Source organism: Amblyomma maculatum, chromosome 2 (assembly GCF_055883805.1).
Source record: "Amblyomma maculatum isolate TAMU_Amacu chromosome 2, ASM5588380v1, whole genome shotgun sequence".
NCBI classification, from domain to species: Eukaryota; Metazoa; Arthropoda; class Arachnida; order Ixodida; family Ixodidae; genus Amblyomma; species Amblyomma maculatum.
Window position 1 is genome coordinate 112,249,808 of NC_139345.1, and position 18,481 is coordinate 112,268,288.

An 18,481-nucleotide genomic window follows, 5' to 3' on the forward strand; every position below is an offset into this window, starting at 1 on the left:
GTCATTGACGGTTTCTCTGGAGCACGATGTTGAGCTGGTGCCAGTACAAGCCCTAGAAGCTACGTAATGAGAATTTATGCGCTGCTTAACTTCCCAACGAAAGTTTGAATAATTCATGCGAGTAGCCGTCAGGCAGACGCACTTGATTTTCCGACTAAATCAAGCGATCGCAAATATAACTAGCTAGCTGAACATTGCTGCATGATTCAAAATTTCTCAACTGCTGTTTTATATGGCGTGAGACGTCTCTGCATGTTTCTCGAACCTCTGCTCACGCATAGCCTTGACACTCTGTCACTCACAGCAAAAGACAGCTCATCGCTGACAGGGAAAAGGTTGCAGACTGTGCTTAAGTCTGCTTAATAGTGTAAATGCGAAAGCCAAATTGCAGGAATGCTTTCATTAACTGTGTCGTCATTGTCTCCGGTACAGTTATCATCAGCACCAGCGCTACTATCATTATCATCAAATAAATACACCATCATTGTCATCACTACTATCGTCGTTGTCATTATCACTACCTGCAGCGTCACTGTCATCGCTACTATTATCATTACCAGCATCTCTAACTGCAGCTGTGTGGTGGTGCAGTGATTAGGGCACTCGATATCTATGTCCCAAGATGCGGGATCGAATCTCGGCCACGGCGGCCGCTTTTCGATGGAGACAAGTAGCCAGACGCCCGTATGCTGTGGGTTGTCAGCGCACGTTAAACGACATCAGGTGGCCGAAATTTTTGGAGCGCTCCACTGCGGCTCCTCTCATAGCCTGAGTTGCTTTGGGACGTTAAACGCTATAAATGAAACCCAATCAACTGCAGTGACATTTTCATCGCTACTATCAAGCTTACCCTAGACAAGGAGAGTTACGATCTGTTTCTCACGAGTCCGGCATGGAGTAACGACAACGAAGGCTCATCACACAGCCAGGCTAACACTGGCTGATCATGGTATCCCCATATCTACATATTCATGTGCTCTTCATGTCGTTAGTGAGATTTGTTTCGGGAAATATTGTGTGTAAAAGCCAGGCAATAAAAAATACCAGCCTGCCAAAGCCACAGATTCCAAGACTCGAAGACCCTGTGAAAGCAAGCTTGGAGATGCCCATCAGCATTCAAGAGATAGAAAATGCAATAGATGACTTGACAGCTGGAAAATCGCCTGGTCCTGATGGGTTGGTCGCAGCTTCTTATAAAGCTTTTGAGGCTGCAAAGGCAATGCATTGTGTTTTGAGCAAGGCTAATTATAAGGAAGAAATACCACCATCATTTAGAAGGACGCACGTGGTGCGATGACCCCGTCAAATTGCTCTCCGTGAAGTCATACCGGCCTATAGCACTTGCCAATGTGGATTACAAAATTTTCATGAAGGTCCCAGCGAACGATTGCAGTACATAATTAACGGTATTGTAGGGCGACATCAAACATGTGGAATTAAAGGGCGAAGCATATATACAAACATTCACGTAACGGGAAGCATTTTGGACTGATGTGACGTGTTTGAAGATCCCGTTGCAATGCTGCAACTAGACCTAGAGAAAGCTTTTGACCAGGTTAGCTGCTAAATTTTGTTTTCAATACTGGATCGTGTAAATGTTGGCTCAGTCATATTAGGGGAGTTCAAGTGGCTTATACAAATTATTTCAATAGCATTATTGTAAATAAGCAGGTCTCAGAAGACTTCCAGATAAGATCGTCAGTTAGACAAGTATTTCCGCTTTCTCCTCTGTTATTTTCCATTAATATTATAGAACTAGTTTGCTTAAAGATGGTTAAGAATGATAGAAGCCGAGAATTTAGGCCTATGGAAAGTGAAGAAAAGATACTCGATGATGGAAATTGAACCCTGAGACCTATTTATTTTATGGTATTATAATTTTTTATTTTATTTCATTGCATACTACCGCAAAGCACCTCAGGCACGTTGGCATAGCTTGGTTTAAGCAGGTCCTTTATCTATGTCAGCTGGCCTTTCATTTAATCGTTAGTTTCCGACTGTATGCTAATGCAATAACAAAAACTGGAAAATAATAAAATTTTGATTACACGAATAGCAACGTGCAAGTACGCGAACTAGGATCGGTAAATGGATCCGCAGAACCCTTAAACGCACGGTGAATAAGGCTCTAATATAATAACGCTCTTCTCTTTGTAACAATACTCTTGAACGTCTTCGGACGGTTAACGGACTCCAGTGCGGAATTTCCTTGCACCAAACTTCCGCGCAAAGCTTTCAAATGTAGGCGAAGGTAGGAAAACAAACAAACATAATTGGGTAAAAATAAGTTGGGGCCCAATAAAATTTCACTGTTAAATATTCAACAGTTTGACTTATGGCCGAGAAAATATGCGCAACATTGACGCAAAAAAAAATAAACTTCTTAGAACGTTTTCCCCATAATAAATTTGTGGGAGGTGCAGCGCATACCAAATACAAGCAAAACGAGTCAATGTGTGCTCCGAGATGTATACTGCAGTAGGCAGCCATGTTTCTGTTTTTACGACGCTCAATGTGCAACTTCGATCCAGCATGTATCTCTGTGATGCTATCATTATTTATTGAGGAACGGCCAGAGCTTTTCTCTCCCCGGCTTGGCTGTTTGATGGTTCCCGTGCCGGTTTTCAAGAAAGACTTGCACAAAAAAGGCGTGGGGCGAGAGGGAAAAAACTTGTTGAAGAGTATTTTTAGACAGCCGGTTCTCGTGAAGCCCATTGTGCAAGAAGTTTTTATTTCGAGGCTTGGGTAGTAAAGAGAGAGAAAGGGTTAGCCAGAAGGGTGTTATGGTTAACTAACCTTCCACATCGTCACTGGTTCAGTATGATGCCACACCGAAATTTTTATCGCTTAAGCATTTATACCCGTATCAATTGGTTAATTTGTGTGGCTTGTCATTAATTAAGAACAAAAGTCAAGCCTCAGTCCTCGACCGACAAGGTTTCAAGCACTGAATCAGCACCAGCGAACCACTTAACATGTCTAATATAACGCTTGCGAAATGTGGCACTTGGACCAAAGCACTTGCATTTTCTAAGCACTCGATACTTCCCGAGTTTTGTTTCGAAGTTATGTCTCAGTGCTGTTAGCAAACAAATCTAAATATTTGGTTCATTTTTTAAGCGTGTCAAGCTGGAGTCCTCTTACCTTAATGATAGCAGAGGCAGAATGGTAAATTTTAGACTCTCTGCAGGTTACACCTCTAAATAACGGAACCATGGGCTGTTGTAGAATGTACTAACAATAAAACCGCGATTTCTCAACTGTCCGAAACAAGGCGTTAGGAGTCGTTAAAAACTTTTATGCAGGTGCTGAAGAGCTTTCCTCTCGCCCCAGATTTATTGAAATTTCACACCGTCTTTTATAACGTTACGAGTCATCTATTTTTCTCAATATTTAAACTCAGGAGCCCTGAATGACTTCCCGTCACTGCACTGCGAAATTATTTTGTCCGATTTTTTTTTTCTTCTTTGGCTCCTTTCTTACACTTGCACACGTTTTGGAAAGCTCCTTCTCAGTATATTTATCCGAATCTCACACAATTTCTTTTTTTTTTTCTCTGTCTTGGCAGAGCATACTGAGACCTGAAGAAGGAAATGTCTTTACTAAAGTGTCATGAAATTTCCTTACCTTCATATTCAATAGTAAAAATAAATAGGAAAAATGTTACCCTGTCCACATGACCCCTGCCTTAGCAATGTGATTCTTCAGGACTGCAAGCCAACGCCTACAGAACAAAATCATTACCTACACCGCGAGAACTTTCAGCACCGTCTCCAGTGATGCATGTCTAAAAAGGCAGCCTTTCAAAAACTATGCAGCACATGCTGAATAGCGCTTGCCTCACTTAATGCACGCATGCAGCGGCGATGCCACTAAACTGATCATAGGACAGAGTGAACAAAAATCTTTTTTTTTTTAGGGTCTCGCTCTTATGTCCTCGTGAATTCGCGTGAGGTAAGCAAGTTAGCAATCGCTGGCACACAGGACTTTTGGCTAGCGTACTCTACTGTTTCACCGCCAGCAGTCGGCTGCCGCGTACGTGACTACAGATCGCGTGCGCTACACCCAAGATGCAGCGCGCTACGAAAGAACAACGAGTATCGCCGCCCTGACCAAAATGTACTCATCGACACTATTGAGAAAAAGGACAACGGTATTCGTCGTCCACACGTGGTGCATAGTCGACGTGAGGTGAATACCTCCGCTAGCGTGACTCGCAATCCGATACTCCCCGTTTCCAGGAAAGGCTGAGATAGAAGGCGACGACGGCACACTATTATTGTCTTTGAAGCATTGGAATGCCGCACCTCGGGCTAGGAGCAAAGCGAATCACAGGTGGACGTGCTTAGGAGCGTTCGAAATGGATTTTCGCCACGGGAGGAGCTGATGATATGTCCTTAATATCCATAACCAACCATTTCTTTACACGAAAAAATATTTCTCAGCACGAGCTTAAGAGCCATCTACAATGCCGGAAATTAGTCGTAAGCGCTCTGTATTGCGCTTGTGGGAGTTCGAATAGTTTGACATTGACTCTGTCATTAGGCTTCCATAGCGCGTGATGGTTTTTTGTCACAATGCGTAAACCGTCTTTGTTTTTCTTGGGAAATCACTAAGTCGATGCGGTCTCGCTGCTTCCAGAGAACTACTGGCGACTCTTTCTGAACGCATATAACGCACACAGCACAATGCTTGCTCATGACTAGTTTATAGGCCGCCTCAACCAAAGTTAACAACCAAAACTTTTTCTCATATCGCAAACATTCTTAGTTACTACGCAAACAAGCGGTGTCGCACGTATAGGAGATTTGGCACACCGTATTTACACTATTGTAACGCGCGATGTTTCTAGATATTGCCTTCTGAACCAAAGTCCGAATATGACGTTTTTTTGTTTTTTTCCCCTGCTTGTCAAGATAGCTCTACCACCACGAAAAAAGAATAGTTAAAAAAACTGGCCGTGAAGAAAGGCTGTGAGGTGGAACTATAAAGATAGGAATCGTTATGCCTTGAACAATTTGCTGTGGCGTCATAGTAATCTTGAATTTACAGATGTGAAATCCTGCTATAAAAAACGGTTAGTCATGAAGGGCTTCAGCTCTGCTATCCAACGTCGTCTGAGCCCCTGAACGCATCGGGACTAATGAGAAAAACATGCAGCGTAGCAAGGGGGGCTCTGAACAGGAGAACAAAAGCCGCGAGGCTCATCAAAACGCGTCTAATCGGGAAACGAAAGAGGAACTCCAACTCTTTCCTTTAATTTCACAACCTCGACTATGCTTGCCCTTAAAGGTACGATTTCATCTTATAATATTGAGCTCATGTTGTAATCACAACGCAGTCTCCTTTCTTTGTCTTCCAAGAACAAATTACCCCTCGCGTTATATTCATAGTCGCATTGCTTACGTGTAAATACGGTATGTGGGTCAGTCACGGTTAACGGTCAGCGTGGTTGGAGCATCCGTAAGCTGTTCAGTGCATGGACATTTTTTAAAAGTATATATTTTTTTAACAGAAAACAAAATATATACCACTGCGTAAAAGTCCGCTTTCTGGGTAGTCACCCAATTTCCAGTCTTCGGGCTTGAAGTGGGTGTGTTCCCGGCACTTCTGAACACCAACCTGGCGCACACTAATCAGGCAAGACGTAACCTCTGTCAGAAAGCGTACAAGAAGTTCGCAAAATTAAAGTACTGCAGCAGAGCACCATCCAGAAAGCAAAGCGACATCCGAGAGTAGCAGCCGGATCCTAGAGCATATTCTTACGCGCGGGACTAGCCGCGAGTAGTAATATGCGTAGGGAACATACATATATCAGGTGAAAGACAATGCTGCTTCCTCCTGTGTATTGCTTCGTTCAAGTGCCTTGTTCCTGGACTCCTGGCGATCTCGACCAGCGTAGGAATTTATGAATTTATGCTCACTTTGAGCAATGTAAAACCTTCGCAGAGTCCCTGGAATGCACAAAGACTGGGCCGAAGGAGCTCGTTACGTCTGAACTGTTGGTAAATTTTCAAAATTCAGCAGTGCTCCTGCCTGAAACTATGGGCCTCTGAGCATGCATCATATTAGTCCATTTGTGTTTGCATTATGTCGACCATTCGGGCATGAATCATCTCAGCTTTAGTTGGAGCAAACCAGCCCTCTGTTATCCCATTCGGCTGCCCGCATTAATAACGTGTTTAATACTTGTCCCGTCACTAATAAACTTAGTACAAAATCAGAGCTTTTTCATCATACCAGTTTCGAAACTCCGCTTCAAATTGTGACCAGTTTCGACATCCATTTTCGGGTGCTTGTGAATTTTGGCGCCACCTACAATCGGCTAACAAAAGCCGTTTGCAATTGCCGTCATTGCCTTCTGAAAATCGCTTCTTTATTTTTTTTTCCTTTTAATTATTTCTATGGCTGTTACACCTTATAATTTTGATTACTGCATCCCTTCAGCTCATTTTATTTGCCAAATGATGTGCATTTATCAACGTTATCAAAATTTACAACTTTGGTGCAGCTTACTTTATTATTCACGGGTACCATCACTAACCGCGAACGGTCTAATTTTGACCAATCAATACCTCCGTGTTTTTATACCTGGGCCTCATGGAAAGTTTCGCAACTGGTAATAATATTAAAGAACTCTGGTCAGAAACTACAACCCGTAGACGCGGACGCAAATGCACACACTTCTCGTACCATGGCAAAAAATAACGTAGCTCTCTTATTTGTTCCACTCTCTCCGTTTGCCAACCTCACTTCTAATTGAAACAAATAACGTACTTTCCCCACCATACGCAACTCAGGCAAACAAAGCATTTGGAAAATGAATCGATTAATTGATATCTCTCTCCAGAGGATGTCTAAGGAAAGTGTCGCGACGTCTCCGGTTGCATGGCAGCATCAGATCTTTCGCCCTTTACGTAACCTGTCCGACACAGATGTCACCAATCTTCAGGCGTCGAAGGAAGTGTACTCCCGAAAAGGAAGCGTGTAAATAAGAATTGGCAGGGCTATACAGCCCTGGAAAGCAAGACTCAAGATAAAATGAAAAAGTCAAATGCATACCTTGTACCTGCTTGTGTGCCAAAGAAGCTTCGGTAAATAGTCTTCAGCCAATAAAACGTTGAGGACGGTCCCTGCGCAGTATTGTGACAGCCCAACACCGGATTAACGTACGGTCTTCTGACGGCGTGCGTCGGCGGTGTGAACCTCGAGCAACCTCGCGCAAACGTCGTTCCAGTAATGTTCCAGAGTACACCATTGCTGTTGTCTACGTCATCCCCCTTACCTTCGGTCCTAAATATATAGGACAGACTGACCAGCGCTTCCATACTAGGGCGAGACAAAATAGAACGCAAGTGAAGGCTCGATATGGCAGCAACATGTCGACAAACTGCTGAAAATGCAAATGTTAACCTGTGTTAAGTGAAGCCAGATTCATTGGTCAATCGAAAGACAGGTTTTAAAGAGGCATACCTCAGGGCACCATGTGCGGGAGTAAGCCGTTTGTAGTCCTAAAGAAACGAATAGATTACCTTTCTCAGCAGTTCTATTCCAGGTTTTCAATCTGCTTGTCTTTAAAATGCCTTTGGTCTTTTTTGTATATTTTTGTGATTCTCATGCACAGTACTATTTTGCTTAGCTAAATCAATTGGTAGTCGGCGCCTGTTCTGTCCTTGCGCGTTGCTGTTTTCGTCTTCTTGCGCCATCGAATCCATTAACGTCACCATCTTTACGCGTCAGGCTCTCTCCTCTGCAGGTCCTGCATTAGCATCATACAATACCTATACGGCACCAACTTTTATCCAATTAGTACGAAGGAAAGGCGATTAACTTCCGACATATTAAAACGAAAGCACAAGTATCAATTACTGCGGAAGGTAATCTGCTGAAGGTAAGCCCAGACGGCATGCACAAATGCAGCGCCCGTAAATTATGTTCTTTTTGCAATATCAAGAAAGGGGAGAGGCAGTCTGTCGGCTTTCAAAGTAGCGCTAGGTTTTCTGCACCCGACATCCACATTTACAACACATTTAGAACTGTTAAAATTTTTCTGGGAAGCAGTTTTTGGGTGCAACATTTTTCCATATTATGCAACTTCACAATAACAATCAATATATCTCTAAGTCTTCTCTCAACAGGTCCTTAGTGTTATTTTATTTTTTTGTTAATAATTTTAAAACGTGCTCCGCTGGTTTTTTTTTAAATTTCGATGTATTTGGGGGGAGTACTGAATAAACTTCAGAAGCAACATTTTACTTGGCAGAAGCGTCGACCACTTATATCGACCACGTGGCAACGTTTTAAAATGTATCGTATAATTTTCCACTAATATCTAAGCATAAAAAACGCGCTTCATTGTTCTTTATGGCAGTCTAAACTACTCGATACAAGCGCGAAAAAGACGTTAAAAGCAAATATTTGACACGCCTCTTAAGCTTAGACCATTCCTATCAACATGTATGCATAAAAGTATCTTGCAATACCCAACGGTTGCCTCACAAATAAAATGTATCCCAGAATCCTAGATTTGAGAGCGAAGTAAATATACACCACTATTATCAAAGAATGGCTGGGACCGCTTTAAATATTCGGCAAGTATACGTTGGCATCGTTTCAGCCATGCTTAATTCTAAAATGGGGAACTAGAGAAAGCGCACCTGGCAATAAAAATGCGTCCAGGTGCTCCGTCATAGTGTAATGTTTCGTAATATAAAACTTATCTCGATGCACGTAAAATCGACCGTAAAAACGGTGTCCTGGCAGGCCGCCGCGTTCGTTGCACGAAATCTTATTTTGGCAAATGTTCAATAAAGCGCTGCTTATAGCGCACTTACCGGGACAGCGCACCACACTCAATCTGGCTGAGATTGCAGCCTGTGTGCATGCCCGCACAAGTAAATGCGATAGAGTTGAGTACACTGATAACGATCATTTTTTCTAATAGTAAAATGAAAAGAAAATGTTAGTAATATAGCTGTCCGATGGATAGACCCGTTCCACCCCTCGCAGTTGCGCAGCTATTCTCTTGCATCAATAACTAAGTTTGAGAAAGTATAGGCGATGCCTGCATATAAAAGGTGCTATCTTTTTACTGTTTACAAATATTTATTTTAAACTCTGCGACTGATACGTTGGTGCAAAAAGCTTAGATCGGTTTTACGACAAGGCGGGAAGATTGCCCGTGATAGAGCACAACGATGAGGCGATTATTAGCTAAAAAAATAGATATTCAAATTTTATTTTTGTTTGATTATACTGCAAAATGGAAGGCGATCAGCATGAAAACTGAATCATGATTTTAAATTTCCTCAGTTGGTAACGTAGCTCGTTACGCTGAAAAAGAAGCATTTCGCAGCTCATTTATTGGTCTTTCCATCATTTGTTACATGTAAAATGACGTTGCTGCATGAGGTAATGGTACTATAGCCAAAAATGCCTTAACTTCACCAATAATTACATAACTGCAACCTTTGTTTTTTCACGCAAAAAGACTGAAGCGATCCCATTTCATAAATATGCCATACACGAAAGCCCACTCAGCAATTACATATTCGCAATTGCCAGCTGTATTGCCGATTGCACAAATTTAAAAGCTGTCCGCACCCACGACATTAATGGCCTTCGATTTCGCAATTTAATATTTCCCTTACATGAATAAAAACAATATTAGTTAATTAGTTGTCCAATTCTTACGCTGATGACGTCTGATTTGCTGTGCTCGCACCTTCACAAGCCGCCTAGACATATCGTAATTTTATAAAATACGAATTTGCGGAGTGCAAAATATTCACCTCATAATATGCCTCGTATCGTCCTTATTTAGTCTGATTTAAGTCTGAGAGTAAGGCAGGAGAAAAGACACAAACGTTTTGTGGCAGCATTTGGTCGGAAAGACGTACCATAATCGTACTTCCTATAGTTATAAAACGAAATAACAATTCAAGAGAACTCCGCACATGAAGGTATCAGTAGCAACCGTTCAGCAAGCTTCGTTATGCGTGCTGTAGGACGGCCATTTTTCGTTTCCGTTCATTCCTGTCCATAGCATGTAGCCACGCACAACAAACATGAACGAGTTCCTGGGACGAGAACACTGCGCTGGTCGTTCCTTGCTATAGAACCCATTCGGATTCCTTTTGAGTCTGCGGAGGATTCCTAGATGTATTTTTTATTTGACCTCTATATTCCACCTACCGTTATTGACTTCAACCAATCAGAAATGGACATCACTGAAACATGTCCTAGCTGCTGAGTAGAGGTGTAGAGGTAGCTTCCTAAAAAGTAAATTCCTAAAAAAAGAATAAACAAGGCGCAGTTGGCAGCTTCCGAGGCGGTCACATGCCGAAATAAAAAGAGAGAACTTTCCGAAATATGTCGGCTGTTTCTGGCAAACAATACGGCTGGTCGCTCAACAATGCGAGGAATATTCGACCTCCAGTGGATGTGATCGAGCTGATGATGATTCAGGATTTATTTTCCACTGAGTTAGGTCGCACTTTTGAATGTTCTTTCCAAACTGTGAACGCGCAAACGATGCCGGATAAACAAAGGCACTCAAACCACGCTTTATACGCAGTATCGCTTAGCTGTAAGCAGACCTATCTATTCTTTATATTTCTTTATTCATCCGTAAATATTGCATGGCTAAGTAAGAGGATTTTGCGTGGACAGGACATTGTCGGCACTACAATATAGGAACTAGTTAGTATATCGGTAAAAGAATGGTGCCATAGAATAGAGTGTCAAAGAAAGATGTGCAAATGACAAAATGGTTGATGTGGTTTAGTTAGGTAATTAATTAGAGGCAATAACAATAATAAATGGTTCGCAGAAAAGGAAAGGCGCAATGTCTGTCACGCTTGTTCTGAGAAAACCTTAACCGCGCCGGAAAGGAAGGAAGGTGGGAATGAAAGCGGAAAGAATGAAAGCGGTGCTGTAGCGGGGGGCTCATGGGGAACTTTAACGTGCACTGACATCGCACCGCACATGGACGCATCTTCGTTTCGCCTCCATCAAAACTTAATTAGAGCTTCTCGGCGCTTTGAGGTAAGATCAATGTGTAGTTAATTAAAGCAAGTTACGTGGTCCATAGGAAAGTAAATGTCCAATATCTATTACTGGCGGAAAATAAACTAGTTGGTATATCGAAAAACGAATGGTGCCATCGCATAGAGCTTCAAGGAAATTTTTTGATTGATTAAAACTTTAATTTCCACCGATCAAGGAGGTCCCCTACTCACCGCTCCTGGCACGCAGGCCTGAGGACCGGGGCTGGAACCTCCGCGACTAAGGACTGGCGAATATATACATTGGTTATTCGCGGCCTCAGCCGCCAGGAAGACAGCTTTTTTCTGGTCAGTGGGGACGTCGCTTCGCAGCAGGGTTACCCAGGCTTCTCTACTTTTAATGTTGTCCCTAGCGCCCGGAGACTTAGGGCATTCCCAAAGTATATGGTCAAGGGTCCCCCTCGCTTCGCAGGCTTTACAAGGAAAGATGTGGAAGTGACAAAATGGTTGGCGTGGGTCGATGAGGTAATTAATTATAGACAATTAAGCGGCTTAAAGAAAAGGAAAGACCCGGTATCTATTCCTCGCGGAATCCCGCTGACTCATCTCGAGGGAAACATAGCAACGCTTATGCTTACGTATTTCTCCAGTGCAGATTCTGAAGTAATCTCGTAATTTTTTGTTTTTGTTGTTTTTGTTGTTTTGTTTTGATTTTTTTTTTTTTTTGCTGAGTGTCTAATTTTTTGAACTCACGGGCCTTTAAAGGACAGTAGCGAGCTTACGACACGCGTACAGTACCATGCTGCCCCCAATTTACGACGAAATAATGGTGTTGCAAAACGACCATTAAAAATGCATTTGTTGGGTAAAAAATGTTCTCCCCCTACACGAATCTAATGCAACATGCGCGCGCTCATGCAACACAGAAAGCAATTGCGGAATTAGCTCCATGGAACCCTGTCGGAAGCTCGGTGCCTCGATGCCTGCCGTTTAGTGGTTTCACAAGAAGCTTCTTTCCAGATTATTTTTCTCTACATTTCTTTGCTTCGCGGCCAATATTAATGATATATTGAACGTCCAGCAATAACACCGTTCATAACTAGGCTTCCTTTCTTAGCGAATCTCTTGTATTTTTAGTGGAGATTGTAAGGTTGCGACGATGTGAATTCACTGAAAATTGAAGTACGCGCTTTCTTAGGGACACGTCCCGCGTTTTAATGCAGAAGCCGAAGAATCATTTTGCAGCCATTACGTGCTGCGTATGAAGATGATGAACAGCCCGGATGCAGCAGCGCAATCACTTGGGAAGAGCATCTCGGGGTGCATTTATTGTCCTTGCGAAATGTTCTCGGGCGCTCCGATACGAAAGAGCACATTCATAGACAGGAGGCAAAGTGGTAAGGCCCGCATTAAGTTCTTTATTCCACTTTCTGCGGTCTGCATTCCTAGATGCCGGTGGGGCAGTACAAGTTATAAGGAGCCAGGAAGCACCAAGAAATGCGCAAATGACGTCGAGGTTAAGCGTTCTGAGAGCATAAGCCGAGTGCGAGACGCATTGCTCGCCACAAAACAGCAGTCATATCTCGATGCTGTTTTAACCCATGCACCCATAGCGAAATCCGCAGGCTGAACTTTTGTTTGTTTATTTTTACTTTTACGCCCACAAACAGCGGGCATCTGAAACCCATCATTATGAGTAAGGCGTGTGTGCCTGTATGTTTTGTTTTGTTTTGTTTTTTTTTTGCCTCAGCAGGCATCATGACACTTTTCAGAAGATCGGGTGTTAAGTAGAAAAAAAAAACATGCGACAAATAAAAACCTTCGCTAGTAAAAAAAAGCAAAGCGAGAAAGTAAGAGTATGATATATTGATATAATGGAGAGAAGTATGCAGTCTCGCCAAGCGAATCATATTGGGCCCGGGACGTTTTCTTATGACAACATGAACGATGTTATGGCAAAGCATAAATGATGTTGCTTCCTTCTCTAGACATAACTTTCAGATTTTTTATTCGGGATAAAAAACGTCACCTATGATCTCACGCCCTAACATAACAAGTAGGCCTAACGGATGATGTGATACTGGCTTCATCTGCTGCATTTCTGTAAGAGTGAGTTGAGAAAGAGGAAGTAGTGCATGCGCACCTAAGAAATTAAAATGGCTTCAAAGAATGGGTGAAGTGGGGTGACTGCAGAAAACAATGCACGAAATCTTTTTGAATGCCGTTCAGTTTTGGGGTCTCCTAGAATCGATAAGCGGGTCAGGGTCGCCCTTGTCGGCAGGTTTATTGAAAGCTTTCGAGATAATCCTGAATTTCATAGGTAGCTTTTATTAGTTTTTACGGGGCTTCCTGTAGCTTTTGCTTCGAGTTCTTGAATCTTAAAGCATGCTTTCAGAATAAGCTTTACGAGTCGGGATTCTTCGAACGTTGTCGATCAAATTAGACTCACATCTCGGCAACGTGGGGTTATCCTAATCACGCAGCTTTGATTCTCTGTCTTTATGCGATATTCCTTTTTTTTTCCTTCAAACACTGGATTTAAAAGTGCCTAATATCGACATCTGACATGACCAACAAAATAATGGATTCCAGGGAGTTTTCTGCCAATATATTCCACGGCTAGATGCTTCTTTTAACTAAAGCATAGAAGGAGCCACATGATATGACAAGAGGAACAATTGGAATAAAGAAAGTGTATATTCAACGTGACCAGCATAGTAAACGGAGGTCTTGGCAAGCCCTCATTGAACAACTTGGAGGCATGGGGTTTATGGCAAATACGAAAAATACAGAAAGCAGTCCCTTAAAAATCCGGCCGCCTTTGAATAACGATCAAGGTATCGGACATTGTCAAGAATCCTTCCACGGTCCCCAGCAAATATATACTGCATATATCGTTATAGTTAGATCGACTAAACCTGATTTTTTCAAGTGTGCAATGAGGCGCTCGTACTGCCACGTATGTGTCAAGCCAAGCCACAGCCTGCAAGCCCGTGAGCCTTCGAGGCCGAAGGAGACCTTCGTGTATTGACAACTTGCCAATTCAAAATACAAATTTCGCTTCCGCGGTTTATGTAGAAATCTGTGACAATAATAGCGAAAAAGTAAACCCATGAAAAAATTATACCTTTGGCTGAGGCTCACGAAAAGCAGCGCGCAATCTAGGCAGTATCAGTAAATTGTATTTCAGTTCGATTGCTCGCGGCCTGATTGCGGATTGAGAAAAGGCCCTACATCTTCATATATAACTGTCACTAACGGTTATTCCTCAGGCCTACTTTCGTCATAAAATATCAACAGAAAGTAAAGTACATCGGTGCAGCGGAAATGCGACAAACTGCTAAATTCCCCTCGAGAAGCAATCTAACCCGCGGTTACTGTCGCTTCTCTGCTCTCAAACCTCAGCCTTTACTGTTATCGATCAAGAATTTTTCTCTCGTTTTGTGCATGTAGCTTTATTACAAACGTAAACACCTTGTAAGCATTAAAAATAACTCTTTTGCGAGCATGAATAAATAAACATCAGTGTTTGATTCTTCACAAATATTTTGTCTGCCCCATCACCTTTCTCTTGTGGTACGTACAGTATAATCACGACAATAATACAAAAATAAAGGCAAGGTTGGTTTTTGTAGGCTAACTTACCGCTCTCATGGGTATTTCCCACCTGCGCCATATAAATGCCACGCACACAAGGCCACAAACAAAAAAGCAACAAGCGTCATGGGCTAAAAGAACCATTGTAGTAGAGAACGAACAGTCGAGAGCCAACAAGAGACAGAGACACATCCACCTTCTTTAGCAATTGCGGGAAACACGCTTTCCCCACACGTTTTGCCGGTCGTCTCGTCGCGTAAACAAGCGTTTCCGCTGCCATCATTTGGTCGTTTCTTAATCCGCATGAGCCCACCAAGAAACACGGTCCCGGAAGGCAACCGTAAATACGTAAATACGAAAGAAGAGGAAATAGAGCCCCGCTCCTGAAATTCCCCCCCTAAACAGAGCCAGTACAATGCACGCTTCCCGGAAGAGACTCGGGACATGACACCGTGCTAAGAGAGATGCTTGGCGCACAGACTCGTCGGAAGTTTAAACGAAAGAAGGATGAGAAAAAGGAGGTGTAGTGAGTGGAAAGCAAAGAGCAAAAAGACAGGGAGGCGTAAGCATATGTGCAGACGAGGAGCACTCTCGCGTCGAGCAGAGCACGTCTAAGCGATTGCAGCCACAGCGAAGGCGACGGCCACGGACGCTGCGATGCATGGGCGTACAGCCACAGTTTGGCTTAACTCGCTCATCCACTTTTCTTCGTTACGGCTCCCTCTAGCTGCGCTTTTATAGCACACGCGGTACGCCCTGTGACAAACCCGGTATTCAGTTCCTATCAAGAGACCTGCATTTTTTATTTTGGTACCACTTCCTGCGACAATTTTCATGCAATAAAAACAATGCGCGGAGCTTGACATAACCGTGAAGTAACCGCCAATAAACACAAGAATCTTTAAGGATGAGATGGCTGTATCGATCGGGAGCTGAAGTAGAAAAGGTTATTGCACTAAAACCAGCAATAAACTATTCAGCTTTCAAGCATCATCTATGGAGCCTTTCCTTTTTAGGAACGTTTATATATCTCAGATAGTGCAAGGAAAAACTTTGAGGTTAAAACAATAAATTAAGGCGCGAATACTCAGATTCGTTGCATGCCTCTCCTCCTTGACAGTGAAATAAGCGTCGCTGAAATGCACGGTAAACGAAAAAGTGGTTACACTTGCTAGTGATAAAAATAGGATTCCGAATGATCATTTGTTGATTCAATAATAGACAAAACAGCGAGAATCTGACCTGTCAAAAGCTTTACATGACTTGAGCGGCACAGCCCATAGGCAATGGATATGCGGCGCACATGCACAGTCAATGCATGATAAAACGTCATGAAAACAATTAGGTATCACATGCCTTCAGGGAGTAAAATAGAAGCAGGGAGCAAACATGCCCTACATTAAGTACTGCTCAACTATGAGACAGCGCATAGAAGGAAAGCAAATCCCCCGGCAAGGGCTAACATCCAACAACTGATAAAGCAACTGTTAAGCAACTTTTCATTCATTCATTCATTCATTCATTCATTCATTCATTCATTCATTCATTCTTTTTATTGTTCTTTGTTGAAGTACAACAATACGCAAACACTGTTTGACCCAGAGCCAATGGCTAGTAGCGGGTCGAATTAAAAAGGGTAATCGTATGCAGGAAACAATATATCAAAACAAGGACGTCACAGTAAATCAATTTACAGAAAGTAACGCTTGTAAGAGCACTAACATAAGAAACAAAGATATATCACAGATTATGTAAACTAAAAGCTTACAAATCACGCAAAAACGCATAAAACGTGCACAACAAATAATGAATCAGAAATAGCTAGCACAATATAGCCAGTCTTTTCAGAGAAACATTTCAGTACAATACACAAGAACAGAATATTGATACTATGCGCGAGAACAAAGCTTTCCTGCATTAAGAGAAATTGTAGAAGTGTATATATAAATGAAGGGGGGGGGGGGGGGGGGGTCAGCATTTGGCTACGTGCATATAATCGAGGTTTATGTCTAAGACCTGCATTAACAGGTGAAATTATAGATTCAAGGTGTGTCATGCATTTTAAAGTAGTGCATTTTTATTGCTAAGGAAAAGTTATTGGAAGTCTTTAAGTGATGTGGTAGGCTGTTCCATATTTTGACGCCTGTAAACTCTAATAGATGCACTCCATATTTGTTTCTTTCCAATGGTAAGTTAAAATTATCAAATGTGTGACTCCGTGTTGCAATTGGCGGCATGCTAAACATCAATATATCAAAAGGGAGGTTGTTTTTTACTTTTTATAGTTTTTATTGGCTACTTTAATAATAGCACGCTTACATAAATGATCTGGCAATGCATTGCCTGCAGCCTGAACTTCGACAGGTTAATAAAATAAATTTCCAGCAGAATCCTGAAATTTCAAGGTTTTATGTCATCAGCAGCAAATCAATTACACATACAAATGCACCAACCTCTTAGTAACAGTGTAGTTTAAACTATTGATTAGTTGGTAGTCTCTTACCGTCTATCCATATCTTCATGAACGCCATACCATTCAATAAGGTTTCTTCGATCGAGGAGACTGTTCCACATATACGGGATCTTGCATTAATTAAACCTGAAATAACTCTATCAACCGTTTGTATCAAAAGGCTACCAAACTCTGGCAACGATTATTTTAAGCATGTGAACTGGAACCAAATTTTTATTCGTAGCCAATATTTCTCCACAGCAAACGTAAGATGAATTTGATCCTCCTCCTTTATTGTAGACATCCACTCAAAGCTTAGAAGCGATAGAAGTCAGAAAAGCAACATGTCAGCAGCAGAAACGTAGAGTATTGAAATTTAGCAGCTCAATTCAATCAATCCTTTGACGCCCAAAATTTATTTTTTGTTAATAATAACAGTCCAACAACCTTTTGACGACCCAGCGTTTGCTTGAAAAGGAAAAACCTCATTCTGTTTCACTAAATCGGTGGCTTGCAATGCCAGAAACTCTAGGCTTCTGACTTGAAGCTCCACGTTGACAGAAGAGTTACTTCAAAAAGTTGTTCCATAAATTTAAACGTGAATGTTGGACCTTTATATCAATTACATGCTTGATTTGTACTGCGCGGCCTTTTTGTTATTTTTTCTTATGATTCGTATTGTTTTGCCTTTCGCAATAGAGCCTTGCTCTTCACTGTTTTCGCAATCCATTCTTTTGCCTCTTGCCTCTTGGCTACAGAAATCCCTCCAAATTACAGTTGTGATTTTAAAAATGTCTTCGCGTTTGTTTTCTTATGTGCATCTAGTTCGAATGTAAATTTATAAATGTTGTTCTCATTTTTGTTTGCGAAATCGCTGTCGTCACCACTGCCGCTGCATTTTTGTTGCCCTTTGAGGTCAGAGCCAAGTCGGGAGGACCTGCTCTCTCCTTTTGTCCTCTGTCGAGGGCAATCACTTCGTATTATCTACATTCTGCCATAAAATACTCAAATATTACTAATAATACGGAAAAGCCAGTTTGATTTTGTCATATAAGATTGCCTTTAACTAGAGACACATAAATAATTTCAACGTCGCGAATCAAAGACGCAATTTAAGAGAAACAAGTGCTTATCAGGAGGCCATTTCCCGGACCAAAATTAGCGCTGTGTCGAATGATGTCGGTGGCAGCTGCGGTACTCTGCATAAATAATCCAGCCTCTGCCATTAACTATTTATAACAATGCACCCAGGAAAGTACGCAATTACCCGAGCAGCGAGGTGCTACTTACTGATTGAGCGAGTCAGGTATGTTATACGTGCTACGTACGGAAGGCCATTCGAGCGGTAGAAGGAAGCACCGAACGTCTGCCGGTGCCGAGTAAAGTATTTACGAGTGGTCGTTTCATTTCCCGCATCTCAAAGACC